Source organism: Mirounga angustirostris, unplaced genomic scaffold (genome assembly GCF_029215605.1).
Source record: "Mirounga angustirostris isolate CCGP_5_RB_7025 unplaced genomic scaffold, mMirAng1.0.hap1 SCAF_13, whole genome shotgun sequence".
NCBI classification, from domain to species: domain Eukaryota; kingdom Metazoa; phylum Chordata; class Mammalia; order Carnivora; family Phocidae; genus Mirounga; species Mirounga angustirostris.
The window spans coordinates 85,105,549-85,111,548 of NW_026991721.1; the positions used below are offsets into that span (position 1 = coordinate 85,105,549).

The window sequence follows — 6,000 nt, forward strand, 5'->3', positions numbered from 1 at the left end:
TTCCCAGTCTTAGAAGAAAAGCATCATTTTGCCTGCATTATTCCATCCCCCAAACCAGTATTGCTCAGTGCCACGAAGGAAGTCCCCAGCAAATTCACTCCTCCAAAATTAATTATAAAACTGGACTAAATTGTCAAAATAACCATTCCAGGGCTTTGGAAATTGACCAAAGGCATATGACTAATTTAGAGGTAGTTATTAATGAAATGCTAAGCTGTGAATAAAAATGTAGGTTCTGGGGCGCCTGAGTGGCTCAGTCAGTTTAAGCATCTGACTTCAGCTCAGATCGTGATCTCAGGGCCCTGGGATGGAGCCCCATGTCAGGCTCCCTGCTCAGGGGGGAGTCTGCTTGTCCCTCTCCCTCTGCGTCTCTCCCCTGCTCATTCTCATTGTCTCTCTCTCAAATAAATAAATAAAATCTTTTAAGATGCGGGACTCTATCCTGGGACTCAGTTGCCCAACCAACTGAGCCACCCAGGTGCCCCTAAATAAATAAAATATTTAAGAGAAACCAACCAACCAACAAACAAAAAACCAGTAGGTTCTGTGATTACCTGAGATTGCTCCCATTTCTTCCACCTTCCACCTCAGTTTATGGGATATTCTACCAGGGTGTTCAAACTGTGAAAACCCACAGCTTCACCACCAGTGGGGTCTCACTTGGTTTTGAATAAGCATAGAAAAACCTACTTCTAGCAGGATTGGAAGTAATTGTTAGGATCTCAGGAGCAAACAAACAGGTAAATCCAGTGGCTCAGCTAGCCTGAGGTTGCAGTCCTGGCTGGCATTAGCAATGAACTGGGGGACTGGTCAAAGATCTGGAATATGAGATAGCCATAAGGCCTGGATAAATTTCCACATGTCTGCACAGGATAGACCAAGGAGGACCCCAGATATCCATACCAACAGCATGATCAATGAAAGAAAAAAATTTTTTTAAAGATTTTATTTATTTATTTGACAGAGGGAGAGAGAGAGAGGGAGAAGCAGGCTCCCTGCTGAGTAGGGAGCCCGATGTGGGGCTTGATCCCAGGACCCTGGGGTCATGACCCGAGCTGAAGGCAGACGCTTAACCATCTGAACCACCCAGGCGCCCCAGAAAAATTTGATAAATTGGACATCATCAAAATTGAAAAGCTCAAAAGACACCAGTGAGGAAATGAAGTTAAGCCACAGACTGGGAGAAACTATTTCCAAGTTATCTATCTGATGAAGGACTTTTCTCTAAAATGTACTAAGAAGTCTTATAATTTAATAAAAAGGTGGCCCAATTAAAAAACAGGCAAAATGTTTAAACAGACATTTCACCAACAAAGGTATATGAATATCTAAAAGGTATATGAATATACCATAAAAAGAGGGGCACCTGGGTGGCTCAGTTGGTTGGGCATCCAACTCTTGGTTTCAGCTCAGGTCATGATCCCAGGGTCCTGGGATCGAGCCCTGTGTGGGGCTCTGCGCTCAGCAGGGAGTCTGCTTGAGATTCTCTCTCCCTCTCCTTCTGCCCTTCCCCCCCCCACTGGCGTGCTCTCTCTTTCTAAAATAAATAAATAAATCTTAAAACAATAAATAAAAGCCTATAAAAAGATGGTTAGCAAAATTAGAACTAAGAAAATGCAAATTAAACCATAATGAGATACCAATACACCCACTAAGTTAGATTTAAAAATATAGGAACCCACCCCCCACAAAAAAACCCCAAGATGATGTTAATCAGGAATAATTGTGGAAATAAAAATAAAATACAGAAAATAGTAAAAATTGGGGAGGATGTAGATAAACTGGAACCCTCATATATTGCTTATAGCAATGTAAAGTGGTATAGTCACTCTGAATTACAATTTGGCAGTTTCTTAAAAGTTAAACAAACTTATCATCTGACTCAGAAATTTTACTCTTAGCTGTATATCCAAGAGAAATGAAAACATGTATCCACACAAAGGCTTATATGCACATTTTCGTAGTAGCATTATACATAATATTCAAAACCGGAAGCAGTTCAAAGGTCAGTCCACTGGTGAATGATAATGTGTTATATCTATAAAATGGAATCCTACTTAGCAACAGAAAGAAATGAACTACTAATATAAGCTTCAACACGTATGACTGTAAAATCTATGGTAAGCAAAAGAAGCTAGATAGAAAAGACCACATACTATATGATTCCACTTATAAGAAATGTTGAGAGAGGAGCGCCTGGGTGGCTCAGCTGGTTAAGCATCTGCCTTCGGATCAGGTCATGATCCCAGGGTCCTGGGATTAAGCCCCACATTGGGCTCCTGGCTCAGCGAGGAGCCTGCTTCTCCCCCTTCCTTTGTCTCTCTCCCTGCTCATGCTCTCTCTCTCTCTCTCTGTATCTCTGTGTCTCAGATGAATAAATAAAATCTTAAAAAGAAAAAAGAAATGTTCAGAGAAGACAAATGTATAGAGATTGAAAGCAGATGAATGGTTGGTTGCCTGGGGCTGGAGTGGGATCAGGGGTAGGGACTGATGGCAGTTGGGCAAGATGGAATATTCTGGGACAATGGAAGTTTTCTCAAACTGAGCTGTGGTGCTGTTTGCACATCTTCCTAAATTTACTCAAAATCATTGAATTGTGCAGTTAAATGGGTGAATTTTTTGCTAAGTTATATCTCAGTAAAGGTATTAAAAATCAAAACCTGCAATGGGTAAGGGGTGGAGAAGTATAGATGAAGCATGATTCTTGAAGCTGAACGATAGGTAATAAAAGTTCATTATACTATTCCTTCTACTTTTGTGTGTGTTAACAAACTGCATAATAAAATGTTCTAAAAAGCTGAGGGCTAGCCCTGTTACATATGAATTAAGTTGGAGAATTTACACTTTCTGATTTTATTTTTTTTAATTTTTTAAAAAGATTTTATTTATTTATTTGAGAGACAGACAAACTGAAAGAGAGAGAGAAAGCACAAGCAGGGCAGAAGAAGAGAAGCAGACTCCTGGCTGAGCAGAGAGCCCGTCGCAGGAGTCGATCTCAGGACCCTGGGATCATGACTTGAGCCAAAGACAGACACTTAACTGACTGAGCCACCCAGCCGCCCCTACACTTTCTTCTTTAAAATTTTTTTTAAAAGATTTTATTTATTTATTTGACAGAGAGATAGAGAGCACAAGTAGGCAGAGAGGCAGGCAGAGGGAGAGGGAGAAGCAGGCTCCCCGCCTAGCAGGGAGCCTGTTGCAGGAGTTGATCCCAGGACCCTGGAATCATGACCTGAGCCGAAGGCAGCTGCTTAACCGACTGAGCCCCCCAGGCACCTTGCCCCTACACTTTCTGATTTTAAATTTTAATATGCTAGTTAAGACAGTGTGGAACTGGTGTGAGTGTAGGCATATAGATCAATGGAACAGAACTGAAAGTCCAGAAAGGAATTCTTACATTTATACTTAATTGATTTTAGACAAAGGCAATTTAAAGAGGATTAACAAATAATCTAATGAAACAAAACAGAGAACTCAGAGTTAGACCCACCTCTTTATATAAACTTGATATGTGACAAACAATGGTGTCACAAATCAATGCTTAGTAGATGCTCTTGGAAAAATTGCCCCATAAATAGAAAAATAAAACTGCATCCTTTCCTTACCTTTACCTATTTATAGAGGTGGGCTTCAGATGTACTAAAGATCTAAAGGCACATTCCTAAAAAAGCTTATATAAAAATATCTTTGTGGCAACTTAAGACCACAAAGCACAAAGCAGGAGGCAAAAAAATTTAATGGATTTCATTGCATCAAAATTACAGATTTTTGTTAAATGAAGGACCTGTAGACAAGGTCAACACACAGACAATAGATTGGGAGAATGTATTTGCAATATCTAAAACTGACAAGAGACTATTAGTCTCTAGCTATTAGCTAAATATACAAACAACTCTTGTGAAACAACAATGAGAAACCTGACAGAAAACTGGACAAATGATATAAACAGTAATTTACAAATAGAGAAACACAAATGAAAAATAATAAAGAGGTACTCTAGCTCATTAGCAATTAGAAAAATGTACCCTGTATTAAAAGACTGGACATCAGATTTGCAAACATTAGAAATTGGATAATGCCAAGTAATATAAGAGTGTGGGAAAAATAAGAACCCTCCTGCATTGCTGGGGAAGTGGTGACATTGGTACAGTTTTCTTTGGAGAGTAGTTGTTAAGTATTTGGTTAAATTAAGCATTCATATGTTCCAGAAATTCACACACAGGCTCACAGCAAGACATGTACATAAAGGGTCATTGTAGTTGGAGACAATTAGACAATGCAGTTGATACATACTAGGGAATGGTGTGCCCATTAGAAGCAACAATGAAATGTACATAACAACAAGGATATGTTGTAAAAACAGTGCTGAGTAAAGATAGTAAGAAATAATACAAGGTCTATATAATACAAATGCCCTTTATATAAATTTAAAGTGTGCACGCACACACACACCATCACCACCACCACCACCACCATGGGTGAAATATGGAATTTAGGAGATACGTACAAAACACATTAAATCATTAAATACCGGATTTAGAAGATACATACAAAACACATTTGAATATTATATATAATGCTACTATGAAAATCATAGTTAACAATGGAGGTGGAAACTGGCTAATGGGATTCACTCAATCATCTTCATCTGAGATCCAAAGGTGGGAACAGGTAAGGGGGAAATCATGTATGAGAACATCTTCAGATTAGTGGCTATTTGGAAGGATATAGGGAAGAAAAAGAAGGGGAGGGATCTGTATTGGTTATATCTATATAGTTTATTTTTTTTTAAATAGATCATCTATTCTATAGCCTCTGTATTAGTTAAAGGCAGTAGAATTTATGATCAAAATCATGAGCTCTGGTTGTAGATTATTTGAGCCCAAACCCAAATCTGCCAGTTATCAACTGTATGACTTAGTGCAGCCTTCTGAACCTCCCCATGCCTCAATTTCTTCAACTGTAAAATAGGAATGATGATAGTATCTACCACACAGGGCTGATCTGATTACCAAAATATGTATTTCATATGAGAATACATACATATGGGCATGGCACTGATTTTGTTTGGCACATAGCAGCATACTATTAATGTTTTTTGTTATCTGAGAGATCTAAAGCAGAAAGAACAAAATAGAAGCATCCATTTAATAATGGCCATGCATTAACTTGTGTATGTATATTTAATTAATTAATACATAATTAATTAATATAATATATAAAACATAATATATAATATATACAAAAATATATATAAGTTTTTGTTTTTGAAATATTTTTTGTAGAAATAGAAACAGGAATATACTTACCAAGAGAAGGAAGGAACACACAACGGAATGCAGGAAGAATGGAAAGGCGTCGAGAGAGAAGCAGGATTTGAAACCTTGAAGCTTAGAGAATTCCTCAGAAGTAATCTGCCAGTTGGGCTTTGGTTTTTCTTTCCTTTTAACAACTTTTTGGTTTATTAGCACCAAAAATCAGGGAAAGGAAATCTGCCAATTCGGTAATTTTGAGGTAGCATCTGCTGCTAAAAGCTTTGATGAGACAAGAGTGTGAAATCTTGGCTAAAATATAGTTAATGGATGTTCTTTGTGTTCATTCGAATTGATTTTTTTTTTTTTTTGGATCAATAGATAGATTTTTTTACCCCCCTGGTTATAGGTCATAGTTCCTGCTTATTTGCATACCTGGTAATGTTTGATTGGACACCAGACATTGTGTGTTGTATGTTATCAGGTGCTGGGTTTTTTGAATTCCTTTAGATTTTTATGGGCTTGTTTTAGAACGCAGTAAGTTATTTGGAATGGGTTCGAGTTTTTTTTGCAGCTTGCTTTTATGCGCTGATAGGACAGGTCTAACCCAGCTTTTCATCAAGGGCCATTTTGGCCCCACTGAGGCACTATGCTTCTGAGCCCTGTGTCGGAGGGTTCGGGTGATAGGCAGTCTTCCCACCCTGGCTAGGGCGGGAGCACTATTTCTGGCCCTGTGCGAGCTCCCGGG

General features: G+C 38.5%; 1 protein-coding gene across 1 annotated transcript in view; it reads right to left on the minus strand.

Annotated features, from left to right (window-relative positions):
• Nucleotides 1–5,558, minus strand: part of TMEM45B (transmembrane protein 45B) — a 50,313-nt gene extending 44,755 nt beyond the window's left edge. The window contains exon 1 of the mRNA XM_045894699.2: nt 5,310–5,558. The gene's annotated coding sequence lies outside the window, so the exon portion shown is untranslated. The remainder of the gene's footprint in view (nt 1–5,309) is intronic.
• Between the last annotated feature and the right edge of the window lie 442 nt (nt 5,559–6,000).